Genomic DNA, 16748 nt, shown 5'->3' on the forward strand with positions numbered 1-16748 from the left:
CCTCTCTGCTTGAGTTTTCTTATAAGACTTATCATAAAAGACAAGGTACTTCGCAGCTGAGTTACCTTCTTTTCCTCCTCTTTCTTCTTTTTCACTTCCTTCTTTTTCACTTCCACTGCCTTATTTCCCTTTCCTTTTTTAGCAACAGATTGACCCAAGCATCGATTGGTTGGCAATTCTTTCCTTTTTTCTTCGCTTCACGGGCTAAGTTCTGCAAATTAATAAAAGCCATATATCAAGATTAAAAAATTAGGAAAGTATAAATATAATTTTTGTTGATATGATACATAAAATTAATAAACAGGTATGAACATTCAATGTTCCTACCGATTATTAGGGTATGAACATTGAATGTTCACATCTAGTGTACTATGAACATTCAATGCTCATACACTAATATTTCCTACCATGCAACAACCATGCAGAAACTAACATTCACTAACATAGGGAACAGAGTTATGAACTTTCATTGCAAAAAAAATCATTGTTCATACTAAAAAATGTACCTTTATTAGTACATCCTCTTCTTGTTCTTCTCCCGGTTCTTGTTGTACTTGTTCCTCTTCATCTTTATTTTCTCCAACATCATCTGATTTCTAATCAACTTCTTTTATGCTCTTAAGGACAAAATTATCTGCTTTCTCATCATCATCCTCAGTAGTTGCAATTCCTCCTTGTTCCTCCATCAAATCATCCAGCACAATATTGTCAATAATAGATGATATTTGTTGGATGTGTTCTTGACAATAAACTTGGGTTTCAAATCTAGTATTCATGCAATTTTCTGTTGCGCACAAGTTCTCGTCGGTTTCCAATGGTGAGTTTGACATTTTTACTGGGTTTGATTTTGATTTTGTTGTATTGTTTGAGTTAAGTAAGAAAAGATATAGGGTTTGGTTTGCGGTTTTGGTTTCTTTGCACTTTTTTTTTCGAAATGTGTGTAACTAAAATCGTAAAAACAAGAAATGATGGACACGTAACACTCAAAAGCGAAACCGCTTTTGAGGGTAATTATGTCTTTTCACATGTATGCGTAAGTATGAACAACCAATGTTCATAGCTCAATGTCTTTTCACATGTTGAGGTATGAACAATGATTGTTCATACTATATTTGAAATCAAAGTAGTCATTAATAATGATTGTTCATGTTTGATGTATGAACAATGTTGATGTATGAACAATGATTTTTCATACTCCCAAATAGGTATAAACAATCCATGTTCATAACTGGATCAATGTTCATACCTATTGGATTATTGTTCATAGCTATTGTTTGTAATTAAGGGTATGAACAATGAGTGTTCATACCTGCTTAAAGAAAATAATATGAACATTGATTGTTCATACCTATTGGAGATATGAACACTCATTATTCATACCTTTAACCAGGTATGAACAATAATTGTTTATATCCACAAATATGAACATCAGTTATGAACAAGGATATAAATAATATGAAAATTAGTTATAAATACTAATAAGATAACACATTAATAACACCAATATTTAACTTTCATAAACAAAATATCATTGTGCACAAAACACACCACAAAATAGATTGTTTTTTGCCTTCGTCACATTCATTCAGTAAACATTCCCTTTTTAAAATCTCACATTCATTCAACAATCATGATCATCTTTACTCCAGCTTCTCGGCAAGTCTGAAAGCATTCTGCGTGCAATGTGAGGGCGCAAGTTTTGTATTTCCTCTTCATTTATCAATTGAGAGAAATCCATATGACCTTGTTCATACAAAATTTCCATCGTTTTGCACACATGAATGCCACAATCAACACTGCAATTTAAAGAATACACAATCAGTGCTAAAATATGAGGAATCATTGTATTCATTCGTATTGGTGTATAAACAAATATTGTTCATAGTTCCTATGGGTATGAACTATGATTGTTCATAGCTATCTGATGCATGAAAAGTCATTCTATTCATAATTTTTCATACCTATCTGAGGCATGAACAACCAATGTTCATAGCTATATGAGGTATGAACACTCATTGTTCATACCCAATAGGTATGAACAATCAAAGTTCACACATGTAACATAGGTTGTAAATAAATAATTATCTATTGTTTTGCTGAGGACATTTTGGTGAAAGAATTCTTCCTTTATTATTGACAGGCTGGATTTTCAAATCCCCCTTTGTGATAAGATTGTTTATTGACTGAACTAGTACCTTCTTCTGCAAAATTACAATAAGTTATTTCTTTATATTTCAACATAAAAAATTTTATGTAATTTAAGTGTTTATTGTCGAACTCACCAATTCTTTTGCAACTTCCAACCCTTTTTTTGTGTGGCTTAGGGAGTTGAAGTAATACCATCTTGCTTGTTGTCCCTCCACCAACTCCAACACAAGAAGGGTCCAATGATTGTCCGAATGAATTGGAATGGCAATGAATTTCAAAGAGAAGTCGATGCTCTTCAATATGGATTCCAATCCTACTTCTTCCAACAATCTCTGTGTCAACAATTGTGTGAAATAATAAGAATGTGACAATAATAATAAATGAAACAATATTTTTTTGTAATAAAAAATTCACCTTAGAGTTTGCAGATACTAGACAAGTCTCTGTTTTTCCAGTCTTCCTCTGTTGAAGTTCTATCGCCCACCAGTCAATGATCTATTGAATGGATAAGTTTATTTTAAATTGGCATCACATAAATAGTTTATGACTATGAACAAAGAATGTTTATAGTCCAATTGTCTAAGGTTAATTATAGCTACAAGATTCTTGGTAAGTTGCTAGAGTATGAACAATCATTGTTCATACCCATTGCTGGAGTATGAACAATGATTGTTCATAGTCTTGCTATGAACACACATTGTTCATAGTCGAATTGTGGGTATGAATAATGAGTGTTCATAGCTAAAAACTATGAACACTAATTGTTCATAGTCCAATTGTGGTATGAATAAAAAATACCTGGTGATCAATTTCTCTATCAAAGAGAATATCTTCAACTAGAACACCTTGAATTTGTAATGTTCCATTTGACCAAGCAATAGCTCTTCAAAAACCATAAGAAATAATCATTAGTCAAACAAGATATTTTCTCAAAATATTATTTTTTGGTATGTTAAACTTACCCACTATCCAATTTTAAAGAACATGTCAATGACTTCTCAATGGGTTTCTTCCAAACCCATATAGTATAGACATGTCTTCAGGTCAAGCATAGGGCAAACGGTACTGTCATTAACAAGAGTCCCCTTACCAGTGTCACCTTTCTTCTTTTTTTTCCGCCCATCACCAGTGAAATCCTCACCAATCACTTTACTTCTCCTTTCTTTATTTTCCTTGACTCGTTTTACAAGTGAGCAATGTTTCTTGGCTCCCTCGACATCCTTATCCTCATCTTTATCTGGAGGTGACAAGGTTACGCGAAGATCAAATGATGGACTATCAAAGGCTTCTCCGACATACTTACTCTGCTGAACTTCATTAGTTGTGACTTCGTCAGAAGGCCCCTGATGCACTTCAGCCTGGTGGACTGCATCTGTGACTTCATCAGGATGCCCCTGCTACACTTCTTAAGTGGGTGGACTTCATTCGTTACTTCAGTTGCCGCTTGTCGGAATGGCCCCTCGCAGACTTCAGTAGAGGGATCGCATCCGTGGACTTCATCGGGGATGCCCCTGCAGCACTTTTTTCGGTAGGTGGACTTCATCTATTACTTCATTAGGTTGCAATTCAACCTCATCAGACATATCCCTCTCTTGCTGCTCCTTTAACTTTGCCTTTAACTTTTTAATTTCATCTCTGGAAAACATAATTTTCTTTTCAAGCTCGATGACCCTCTCTTTTAGTTCTTTGTTCTCCATTTTCAATGCATCAATGTTTTCTACATTAGACTGGACTGTTACTTCATGGTTTGTGACTAAATCACTATGCATGTCATGAAGTAAAGTCTTTTCATCCTCCGTTACTGCTTCAGCATCAACAACAATCTAACTTGCAGCTATTTCTATTATTGGTATCTTTCGGAACGCATCAAGTAAGGTCTTCAAATTCCACCTTGCACACCTCGGGAATTTGGTTTCATGGTTCTCTATCTTCTTGATGACTACAGAGTGCTCACAAAACCAAAACTGCAATACACATGACGAAAGCCATATTATTTCACACACCAATAAACCAAAACATTAAACCAATAAATGTTCATAACCTAATAATAGATATGAATATTGGTTGTTCATACCCAATAATAGCTATGAACATTGAGTGTTCATACCCAATAATAGCTATGAACATTGGTTGTTCATAGCCACCAATAGGTATTTATGTATGAACATTCATTGTTCATACCCACCAAATAGCTATGAACATGGATTGTTCATACCCAGCATTAGCTATCCACCAATAGGTATCCATGTATGAACATTGGTTGTTCATCTCCACCAATAGCTATGAACATTGAGTGTTCATACCCACCAATAGCTATGGACATTGGTTGTTCATACCTACCAATAGGTATCCATGTATGAACATTCATTGTTCATATCCACCAATAGCTATGAACATTGAGTGTTACCAATAGCTATGAACATTGAGTGTTCATACCCACCAATAGGTATTTATGTATGAACATTCATTGTTCATACCCACCAAATAGCTATGAACATTGATTGTTCATACCCAGCATTAGCTATCCACCAATAGGTATCCATGTATGAACATTGGTTGTTCATCTCCACCAATAGCTATGAACATTGAGTGTTCATACCCACCAATAGCTATGAACATTGGTTGTTCATACCTACCAATAGGTATCCATGTATGAACATTCATTGTTCATATCCACCAATAGCTATGAACATTGAGTGTTACCAATAGCTATGAACATTGAGTGTTCATACCCACCAATAGGTATTTATGTATGAACATTCATTGTTCATACCCACCAAATAGCTATGAACATGGATTGTTCATACCCAGCATTAGCTATCCACCAATAGGTATCCATGTATGAACATTGGTTGTTCATATCCACTAATAGCTATGAACATTGAGTGTTCATACCCACCAATAGCTATGAACATTGGTCGTTCATACCTACCAATAGGTATCCATGTATGAACATTCATTGTTCATATCCACCAATAGCTATGAACATTGAGTGTTCATACCCACCAATAGTTATGAACATTACAAATTTTCATACCCACAAATTGTTATAAAAATAGACAAACAACCATAAATTAAGGATATTTAGTTAAAGAAATATACCAAAAACATTATAGTGCATCCATTGATTGTGTGTTTTTTTGCTTCTTTGTATTCAATGGCAGCATCAATTAACTCCTTGTGTATGGCAGTTGGCCAAGATAGCCTTCTAAGTGTATCCAAGCTGTCAACAGCCTTGATCAATGGCCATGATGCTCTGTAATTGGCATTGGTGAAGAAACATGTAACCAACATCAAAAGCGACATCAGCTTTGCAAAATCTTCAGCTAATTGCTCATCAGTGGTTGCCAAAGTCCTCATTATGCCATCTTCAACATGAGACTTGGAATACCTGGTTTTGGCATCACCAAAGTAGTTTTTAATGAAGTTGATTTTCTTTTCATCATCTCCAACAGTCCTACTTAACTGCACCAAAGTCTTTCTGATAGGCAGCCCAAACATGAGACTAACCTCCTCTACAGTTAGCTTTACCATTCTCTTACCAATCTCAAATGCCTCCTCAGGTTCTGATTTGAAATTGTCCAAGAGATAGAATATTTCTTTGTTTGGCTTGAATTTGTTTCCTTCAACAATCCCACAATTGTATAATGCATCAAACATAAACCAGAACGGTGTCTTTTTCATTTCATCGACATGTTCTTTTGGAATCCCCACTTCTTTGATTTTTTGTACCAAACTTATCATGTGTGAGAAGGTACTTCATAGCTGCACAGGTGCTACTGTGCTACCTTTAACATTCTTCTTCTTATCTTCCTCATCTTTCTTCTCTTCCACCACCTTCTCTTTCCTAGTTTTCTTGACCACAACCTTCCTTTTATTAGTTTTCTTGACCACAACCTTCCCTTTACTAGTATTCTTTGTCTTAAGTTTTTTAGATTGGACGGCAGCGCTGCTCGACTCCGGTTTCCTTTTTTTTTATACAGACCTCAAACATAATTTTTTGTTTGGTGTGTCAGATCTCAAAGATAACTTTCTACTCACAAATCTACTCACAGGGGACTTCTCGACTTTCTTCTTCTTCTCCATATTTCTTTTCGTCCTTCCTCAGATTAAGGACTGCAAATAATTAAAGGTCAGACATGCAAATTATAAACATAGTTTTGTTATTATAAAGGTATGAAATCGATGTTCATACCCAGGTACTATGAACAATTAATGTTCATTCATACCCAGTGGACTATGAACAATTAATGTTCATACAGAGTTATGAGTAATCACTAATGTAAATGTACCTTTATTGGAACTTCCAAATCATCTTCTCCTCTATCTTGTTGTTGATGTGCTTCTTGATTTCCAGCATTCAAATCCTAACATGCAAAACAAAGTTATGAAAAATCAGTATTCATGCATATTTAATATCATGCTTTACTACATGAATATGAGTATTCATAGTCTAATATGAGTATGAACAATGAATGTTCATGCCTATTTCCTATTCTACGCGGTCCTAACATATTCAAATCCTAATATGCAAAAACAGACGTATGAACACTCATTGTTCATACCACTTTATTTCAAAAAATAAAAACAAAAATTTTAAAAAAACCTTTAAATCTTCTTCTTTTTCTTCATCTTCTTCCTCTTGTTCTTCTTGTTCTTCTTGTTCTTCTTCTTCTTTTCCTTGTTCTTCTTTTTCTTCTTCTTCATCATCATCATCGGTATCTGTTTTCTCGTCATCTTCACTCTCAACAACTCCTTCTTTTATTTTATCCTTCTCATCTCCTCCAACTTTTTCTTCAACGGTATCATTTACAATAATTTGTATGACATTTGATATTTCTTGTTTGTGTTCTTCACAGTAAATGTCGTTCTCATACCTAGGCTTATTGCAATTCTCAGTATTACACACATTTTCGTCCATTTTATATATTTTATATATTTTGATTTTGATTTTGGAGACAATTTTGGGTTAAAAATGAATATAGGGTTTTACTGTTTTTGTGTTAGTTTTCTTTTTGGTTTCGCTGTTTTTTGGAAATGTGTGCAAAAAGAGTAGTTGGAACTGTATTTGAAGTGGACACGAAACCGTTTATTTAGGATGTGACACATAATATCCTATATTTATTGGGTATGAACATCCATTGTTCATACACAAAGGTATGAACATCCATTGTTCATACACAATTCAATGTTCATACCCAAGGACTATGAACATTGATTGTTCATCCCCAAAGGACTATGAACAATGGATGTTCATACCAAAAGGACTATGAACAGTCAATGTTCATACCCAATCAATGTTCATACCCTTGGACTATGAACATCGAATGTTCATACCTAATCAATGTTCATACCTAAGGACTATGAACATTTCATGTTCATGTATAAACATCGAATGTACATACCCAAAGGACTATGAACATCGAATGTTCATACCATTGGACTATGAACATCGAATGTTCATACCCAATCAATGTTCATACCCAAGGACTATGAACATTTCATGTTCATGTATAAACATTGAATGTTCATACCCAAAGGACTATGAACGTCGAATGTACATACCCAAAGGACTATGAACATTCATTGTTCATACCCAAGGACTATGAACATCGAACTTTCATACCCAAAGGACTATGAACATCGAATGTTCATACCCAATCAATGTTCATACCCAAGGACTATAAACATTGAATGTTCATGTATGCACATTGAATGTTCATACCCAATCAATGTTCATACTACCCTGAACATTCAATGTCCATACTAAATACACCGGGACGTTAATTATTTTGCGTCAGGAGTATACTTGGCATTTCATCTACCCGATCCATTTTTTATTTCGTGTCAAGGGTATACTTGACCTTTCATCTACTCGGTCCTTGAGAGTTACAAAAATAAAAAGGTGTCCTTAAAAGTTACTTTTTCGGCATTTTTGTCTCTATTGTTTTATTTGTATATCGGGGGTAATTAAGTAATTAAAGAACCAAAAAGTAAACAAAACCCCATCCTCCCTTCGTCAAACACCGCAAACTCTCTCACACAAAAAAAAACATACTACTTCAATAGTTTGATTATATTCCTTTTAAGTCCAACTGGGAATTCTGGATCGAAGAAGAGGCGTCAAGGTTCAAGCTTGCAACGAGTCTTCATCAACCACATATTCAAAACCTTTCTATTTTTTGACAAGTTTGATTCTATTGCACCAAAAATAGGACATGATAATACTGAAGTTATTGATCGTGTTGTTAATCAAGTTAGTTTCTTTCTCGTTTGAGTGGTCTATCTTTTGTCCAAAAAAAAGTTCTCTGATATTATTTTATTGCAGTTCCTTACATGAGTTTTTGTACTATTTGCTGCAGCTAGGTGAGTCTGGCAATTCTTCGTTTTTGTGTATTCAAGTAACTTATTATGTCTATGTGTCCTAGATTGGAATCACCCATGTATTTCTTTAATCAGTTTTTGTTCTCTGTGTTAATACAATAAAGTTGTAGCACTAAAATGAGTTTTGATTTCCATTCTATGATTATTATTAGTTTCATCTACCCTATGATAGGAACTGAAACTCTCCATTATGCTTGAGTTATGAATGGGGAATTAGTTTGGGATCTCAATGTATTAGTTTACTATATTTTGTCCGAACTTTTCATGTAAACATGCATATTTAGCAGTTGAAACCCATGCCTTATGGGTTAGGCCATAAAGCATCATGCACTACTATATCCCATTGTTACTTCTTTTTTGAGTTCATAGATAAATGAGCATGCATTGTTATTTCTTGGAGGGAGTCATATGATTGCTTCTGAATTCATTAGTCTATATTTTATGAAATCACAAGATGGATGCGGATTCATTATGCTATGTTTTTTAAAATCTAGATTCATTATCTCAACTCGGTATATCTTTTGAAACATACACACGTGAACACTTAATTAGATGTTGATCTTAGGAGAACTACTTATATATGTGTGCGATGCAACACTAATCAAAATAGAAGTAGATATTGGCGATGGAGACTTAGTGTAGTTTTTATGCACATTATCGAGTTATGTGTATTTTGTTGATTAGAGATGGGAATATAGTTTTCCTCAAAGAGTAGTTAGATAAACATTGCAATGTTTCTACAAAGTAAAAAATATGTAACAATCGTGTGCATAAGAACTACCTAATAAGTAAACTTTTGATTGTTTGTTAAGTTCTTGGAATCTATTAAGTTCATGGAAAGTTGGAAATTAGCAAGTAAATTTGAACATTTTGATGTTGTCCTATTCCATAAGACAAAGACAAAATCAGTTTCAAATGCATTAATAGTCGTGTTGTTCATGGATATACTATTAAGTTCAGTTTGTGAAGTGATCATATGAGTTTGAATTGTCCAGAGAATGAACCACAAGCGCCTCATTCCTAACGTCAAACCAAGTGGCATAGATGTTTCAAACGGTCGGCTCTCTTCTTGGGTAGGTAAGACTGTTGCAACTTGGAAATGAGTGGTGGGATGCAACAACAAGACTGGACTTCTTTTCACGAAAGATTGTTTTAATACTAGCTATGACGCGATTTATAACAAAGCATGCCCTAAAGGTGATTGAGGTAAATCCTTCATGTCTAGAACCGAAACATTTGAAATTATTAATCGATAGGACCATATGATCAATTAGTAATCAAGACTCTTTAGTTTGACTGTTTTTGGTGGACTATTATGGTTCGTAGTAATTTGAAAAATGGTCGATGTATTAGTTTTTGGTCTTGGTACTTAATTAGTCTTAATGAGTTCTTTTAAGTTGTCCAAATTAAAAATTAACTTTTTCAAATTCATTATACTATTCGATCCATTTTTCCTAGAAGCCGGTCAGGATGTATATGTGTTTGGTCTATCGATATATCCTTAATGTCAATGGCATCCGGTCAGGTAACTAACAATAATAGGTTCATAATGTTTGGGGAGGGTTGTTTTTATCATATTATGTTTGTTTTGGGGCTAATGTTTTTAGATATCTTGAATTCTAAACATTGTAAAAATAATCAAAAAAATTAAAAATTTCTAAAAACGTGTAAATTGTTAACTCTAAAAACATTACATTTATAAGTTTTGGATTAGGCTAATGTTTTATAGATATAATCTCATAACAATTCTAAACATTGTCACAAATAATCAAAAAAATTAAAAATTTCTAAAAACGTGTAATGATAATACTAGACTCATGTAACTCTAAAAACATTATGCTGATTTAGTCTGATTCAAATGTATAATACTAATCTCAATATAAGTCCTAACTACCACAAAAATGCTCTAATTGGTATTGTTCACCCGAATAGAAGCCCTTGTTACCACAGAGATGCTTTAACTGGTATGTTCACCTCTACTTAATGCTCTTTTTCATATAGTTAAATAAAAGATCAAGTTGAATCAGACTCTTCCTCAATGGTGAAAGCCTTTCAAGAGGACACAGTGCATTGGAAAGTTAGAGCAAAATGGAAGCAGCTGAAGGAGAAAGCCACATGGATAAATGTAACAACAATATGGCGAGAAACAAACTTAGGAGCGGACAGTTGCTCGAGACATGGTGCAGCACTACAAAGGGGTGAAAGTAAATGGTGGGACACAAGGCCTCTATTCATGAGAAACCGGGAGAACCATTTCACTACCTACTTTTGTTTCATTTCTTAGTTTTGGGATGTAATAGGTGGGTACACATATGATGTTACTCACACTAGACAACTTTTACTCTTCATATTAATCTTTTTTCTTGTAACTTTTCTTTTATTCTATTTAATCAATTACCTTTTAGCAAAAAAAAAAGAATACATTTGCAGGGCTGCTCGGCTGGCTTATTTGCATCATGAGAAACTACTACCAAGGAAGAACATGTAAGTACCTAGTGCACATATGCAAATCAACCTTGAAGGAAGATTACTTTATCTTAGGTAATGCAGTTATTGTTTCATATTGAGTGAAAGTTGTATCATTAATTCCCATGCCATAACTAAGAGATAATGAAAGGTGTGCTTTCTACTTTTGATTTTTCATAATTTAGAAACCTAGCTTTTCTATTGGACAGTGTGTTTGTATCACTACAAGAAAATAGGTTTTAAGCCACGGTCCAAGATCATGGGAAAAAACTTTTTCCCACGGTTTTGGACCATCGCACGACCGTGGGTTTTTTGTGCATCGGCAATGATCTGCCCACAGTCATGACCATTGGTAAAGCCAACCAATAGTTATAGTCTTTCCGTCGGTCATTGCCATCGGTATGGCCACGGCAAAAACCCGTGGGATAGTTCGTGGGAAAAGATCCATTTTTCCTACGGTCTTTGTTCATGGGATGAGATCAGTTTTTCCGACAGTTATTATCCGTGGGATAAGATAGTTTTTCCTACGGTCTTAGTTTGTGGGATCTGTTGTTTGACCGTGGATAAAGTTAACAATCATGGCAATATAAGTACTTTTTGCTACGATTATGGGCCGTGGTAGAGGGTTTTTTTTTTTTTTAATTGTGGGTCGTTTCACCTGCAATCAATAGAAACCTAGCAAAGCTCCCCTAACCATCCTACACCTCAAAATCACCATTTCCATTCATCCTCATCATCTCGAAAGATATAAAAGGGAGCTTCATAAAGCAAATGATTGAATTAACTAGTAGTGTCTCTCTGTATCACATGTACTATGTAAACACTTTCCAAAACAAGAACATAGACGAGTAATAATATGAGATATTTTATACACCAATCATTAATAAATGCATGGTAAACTCAGGTAATTAGAGCGGTTAACAACTGTTATTTCTAATTACTATCCATATTCTCAAGTACAATACATATTATTCTCTATCTTTCACCTCATTCACTAGAGCTCTCCACAAATTCTCTATCTTTCACCTCATTTATTGAAAAAAAAAAGTTTTGCCACTCTATCTTTTCCGTTTGTGGCCTCCCGTTGTCAAACTTCTGAGCTTTAGAATCACATTCTTAGGAGTTGTGGGCCAGTGCTTTTAGATGAGATTCTTGATGTTACTAGCAGTGCATTGAGTCTTTGTCTACCCGATTTTGACCTCAGTTCTATGGTTGTGAATGCTACCGTCCCCTCAAAACCACAAAAAGTTTTGGCAAAAGCGTTATATGGTAAGATTGTTGCTAGTCTTGAGAGGGAGTTTGTGTTATCTGCTTGTCAAAAAGCAGTCATTGGATGCTTACAGTCAGAACACGCAAAGGATTTTCTACTTGCTATTCCGATGGAAGGACTTAGACAACGTATGTCGTCGGGGGAGTATCGTTCTATTCTCTGGTACCGTCTCATGATTCCTTTGTACTCTGATGGTGGTCTATGCCCTGTTTGCAAAAATAGTAGACTAGATGCTTTCGGGGACCATGCAGCACATTATAGACATTTTACAGGTTTCAAATACCGACATGATCATGTCAGAGATATTTTATGTGATGCATTTTGGAGGTCTAGGGTACAAGTGAAGAAGGAGGCTCCCGTGAATTTTCTCACTGATCCGAATGAGGGAAGATCTACACTTCGGCCTGCGGATGTGTTGATATAAAGTTGGTCTGAGGGGAGACATGCATGTGTTGATGTAACTGGTGCCTCTCCGTTGGTGGGGCTTGGGAATAGAGTCTTTGAGGTGGGAGAAGCAGCTAAGAGAACAGCGACAGGGAAGATAGAAAAGTATGAGGAAGCTTGCACGGCTAACCAGCATTGTTTCATTTCATTTAGTTTCGACACTTTTGGTTTCTTGGAACAACAGTCTGTTGAGCTTCTCAAGAGACTTCAAAAAGTTATGAACAGTAACGTTATGACAGCTGGTTTTAACGAGTTTGTTTTTAGAAAAATAGGATTTGCTATTCAAAAAGGACTTGCGGCTGCGGCGCAGCTTTGTTACACGCTTGTCCTAATTATTTGTAAAATTCCTCATCAGTATCAATAAAATTTCCACTTCAAAAAAAAAAAAAAAAAAAACCTCAGTGTAAGTCACTAAGTCATTCGAGAAGAGTATAAACTAAATTAAAATGAAAAAACAGCATATCTTAGGTTAATTTGTCCCAAAAAGCTATAACTCTGCCACTTTTCTGACTCTTCTGCACTTTCCCACTCATCCAGCCATAACTTTTCCCCTATAATGAAGCAAATACCACAGCTTTGAGTTAGAGGAGGAGATCGAGGGAGAGATACTAGGGGAATGATGCAAACTTACTGTACCAAAGTAACCAGTAACACATAGCTTCTGCTTCCTCCCATAGCTTCCACTTCATGCAACAGTGCATCCAGTAATCCTCAATATCGTTGTAATCCACCACCTTGATGCCAACCAAACTTTACTTAGTGAACTTGTAATTTTAAAAAGAGTGAGATGTACGTAAAAATATTTCAAAGTAGAATAGCACATACCTATGTTTCAACAAACCTTCAAGTCGCCACCCTTTTCCCTCCTCCTTTATTCGGGCTTGGGATCAACAATGCAAATAAATTTGCATTGGCAGAGTTAGAAAGTGGTTAGTAGAGTTAAGTAGAGTTCATCACCTAAATATCAAACACATATACATACATACATATGCAAGTTCCACAATAAAAAATAAATAAATAAATAGATTAATAAGATAAACTATTCAATCTAACAAAATTATCCATAGAAAGACAAAGTCTGTACAAAATGAAGCTTACATGTCTAATAAAATACCTTAAGCTTACATGGAACTCAAAATGAAGCTTGCACGTCTAATAAAAGTTAAAACTAAAACAAGTTTGCTTCCTAACAACGAGAGGGAAAAAATTGAGAAACACTTTAGGCCATATAACATTTCCCTGCCCAATTTGTCCAAGGGTTCGAAAGTGGTTATATGGTTAAAGAATCTCACATAAGATTTCGATAATAGCTTCAATGCATACTAGGAAATTGCCCTCCCCTATGGTTCTTCTACCAATTTTATGTCCCGAATCAACATTTATCACCCTCCCAGATGCAACTTTTCTCAAAGGGCCAATGAGCTCTAACATCCACTTCAGCATCAATGTAATTGTTTTCCTAGAAAACAAAACAGTGCAAGAAACATTACTAGTCGATCGAGTCTGGGTGTTTCATTAAGAACATAAAAAAGATTAAATAGATTACATACATTGGAAACTGCATTATGTGAAAAGAATCCAAAAGAGGAAGATGGTCCATGGGAATTGAAGATGGTCAATTAGGGCTACTAGGCTTGATTGGTATCATACGGTGTCAAGTTTCTTTTTTCAAACAAGGTGGCTAAGTCTGAAGACGCCTTCACTTGTTTCTGATTCCTATTGACATAAGGAGATGAGTTCTTCAATTTTGATTTGGAGCAGTTAACCCGATCCCATCAGCCGCATGCATCCTCTACCATCCTTGCCAAGAACCTATTTAATTGACATAATTTAATTTATGCTTATAACTAATATTCTAGACTAATTTACCTTTTGAAATAACAAAAAAATAATTTCAAATTAAACCTTCGCCACAGCATCACAAGTCGGATCTGATTGAGGATTGGAGGCCAAATGTGCACCAATCTTATCCTATTGAAAGATAAACATACCAACTCCGGGTATTCAAACTATCAATTATGGTTTTATAAGGGAAGATATCATTCTCAACACAATCTATGATCATATCTAGAGAGGATTTATAATAAATCGGGATCTCGCGCTTAAATTAACAAGCGTAGTAATTTCACTAGACAAGTTATGTACACCCTGTTTAGGGGAGCAAGGCTGCAAGGTGTCTTCAGTTAGTCGAAGAACAATTTTCTCACCCGATTTCAACCTTTTCGAAAGTCGTACGTATAGGTATTACCCGACCTTCGCCATGAAGTGGCAAACATACCTAATCATAAAATGGGTGAAAGTCAGAGAAGCAAAATGTTATGTAGCCTAATGTCAACAAATAAGGTTGCAAAATTTCAATAAACATTTCATTCTTGAGGATGGCAGGATGCTAATACGCTAATAACTTGTCTCAAGAGTTGATGACCAAAAGGAGAAAAAAAAAAGCATATAGGCACAACTTTGATGGCAATGAACTTTAAAGTATAGTAATATCCTTGTAAATAACACATTATCTGCCCCTGGGGACTCGTGAAGTGGAACTGAACCATATATGTGATGTGTTGCTAACCATTGTAAATTACCTTATCTTAAAAAAAAATGCATTATAAAACAAATAATCACACATGGGATGTACACCAGACAATGCCACAATAGCTAATAATATAAATCATGCATCTGAAGATGCTTTCAGCAGGTCAAATGCTTTATGCGGGCTGCAAGTCAAGAAGTTTAAAATTGAATAGATGTCCTTACATAGTTAAAATGGACATGCAATACATCAAATAAAAAACATGCATATGTCAAGGAAAAAGTTCAAAAAATAGATACTTATTTTAAGTTCCAATATATAGATACATTCACTTCTTTCTAAGTCTTTTCCTTCGCCTAGGAACTTCAATAGCCTCAACCATGTTTTCTTGGCCATTAAATATCACTTCGTCTTCCATTCTAATTGGTTCTTGATTCACTAGCCCTGCGAAGGATTCATCCATAACTACATCTTCCGACACCAATCTTGTTGCATCTAGATCAGAGTATACCTTTCTTGGAACCTCAATCACCGCATGCCAATCAAGATTCACTGCGTCTTGAGAATAGAAGACTTGTGATACGTGTTCAGCAGGAATAAATGGTTTGTCACTCCTTTGGGAAAACTCATATATATTGAACAAATTGACCAACAACAACTTTGATACATTATCGACCTTCACACCATGTTAGAGCTTAACCTAGTCACACTTGAATATAACTGGTTCATAGTCAATACTCCGGTACTCCAATTAAATGATTTTTCTAATAACACCATAGTATTCAGTAGACCCATCTATTAGATTATTATCATTAGCACTCGAGTGAAAGGTAGTTAGGTACTTGGTAGAAACTCCTCTGTTCTGATTTCGTTTAGTCATTTCGTAATCCTTGGTGACAAATAAAAACCCATTCACTGTGTACTTATCGTAAGTTCTAGCCTCTCGTGTTGGTCCCCTTGCTATTTGTATGAGCTCATAATCTTTCGGGTTTTGAGCGTCAAGTTGTCTCCCCAGCCATGGCATGAACTCATCTTTTTCAGGTACTTTGTACTAACCTGACCTTCTACCCATGGTCCTCCTACATATTTCGAGGAAGCTATTGTACTCCCTAAAACAAAACAACACAAAATTAAAACATGGAATTGAAAATCACATCCACAATGTAACAACACTAAAAATACAAACTTTTGCCACATATCATACTTGGGGTGGCTTTTCAATATCCATTGTCGTGCTTGTTCCCACTTAACACCTTCTAGAAGATAACGTTTCTGAGGACCAAGAGGACCAATTTCGTCTTCCTCATTAACATTAAGAATCAAACCTGGAGGTATTGTTACCATAGAACCCTCGGTGCATTCATCTAGTTTTTAAAGGATGCCACCCCTCCTTCATATCCTCCACAATATGTCATTGATTTCTCCTTCAAATATCTCTCTGCAATGCAACCTACTGGACATGTTTTGTTCGTGACAGAGTACTTGTAGGTTTTCATTAACCTTTGA

The 16748-nt window shown here is 35.2% G+C and overlaps 2 long non-coding RNA genes across 2 annotated transcripts; one reads left to right on the top strand and one right to left on the bottom strand.

The window, feature by feature from the left end:
• Positions 1–2085: 2085 nt before the first annotated feature.
• Positions 2086–2673, bottom strand: LOC147499805 (uncharacterized). Its single transcript, XR_015195133.1, has 3 exons — positions 2563–2673; positions 2283–2480; positions 2086–2201 (listed from the first exon to the last, which is right to left on the bottom strand). It is a non-coding gene; the product is annotated as an uncharacterized LOC147499805 (long non-coding RNA).
• Positions 2674–8195: 5522 nt separating this feature from the next.
• On the top strand, positions 8196–10961 carry LOC147499806 (uncharacterized). The gene is made up of 3 exons (XR_015194546.1): positions 8196–8404; positions 9528–9738; positions 10534–10961. It is a non-coding gene; the product is annotated as an uncharacterized LOC147499806 (long non-coding RNA).
• The last annotated feature ends 5787 nt before the right edge of the window (positions 10962–16748 follow it).

Source organism: Coptis chinensis, chromosome 5, assembly GCF_015680905.1.
Source record: "Coptis chinensis isolate HL-2020 chromosome 5, ASM1568090v1, whole genome shotgun sequence".
In the NCBI taxonomy this organism is placed as follows: Eukaryota; Viridiplantae; Streptophyta; class Magnoliopsida; order Ranunculales; family Ranunculaceae; genus Coptis; species Coptis chinensis.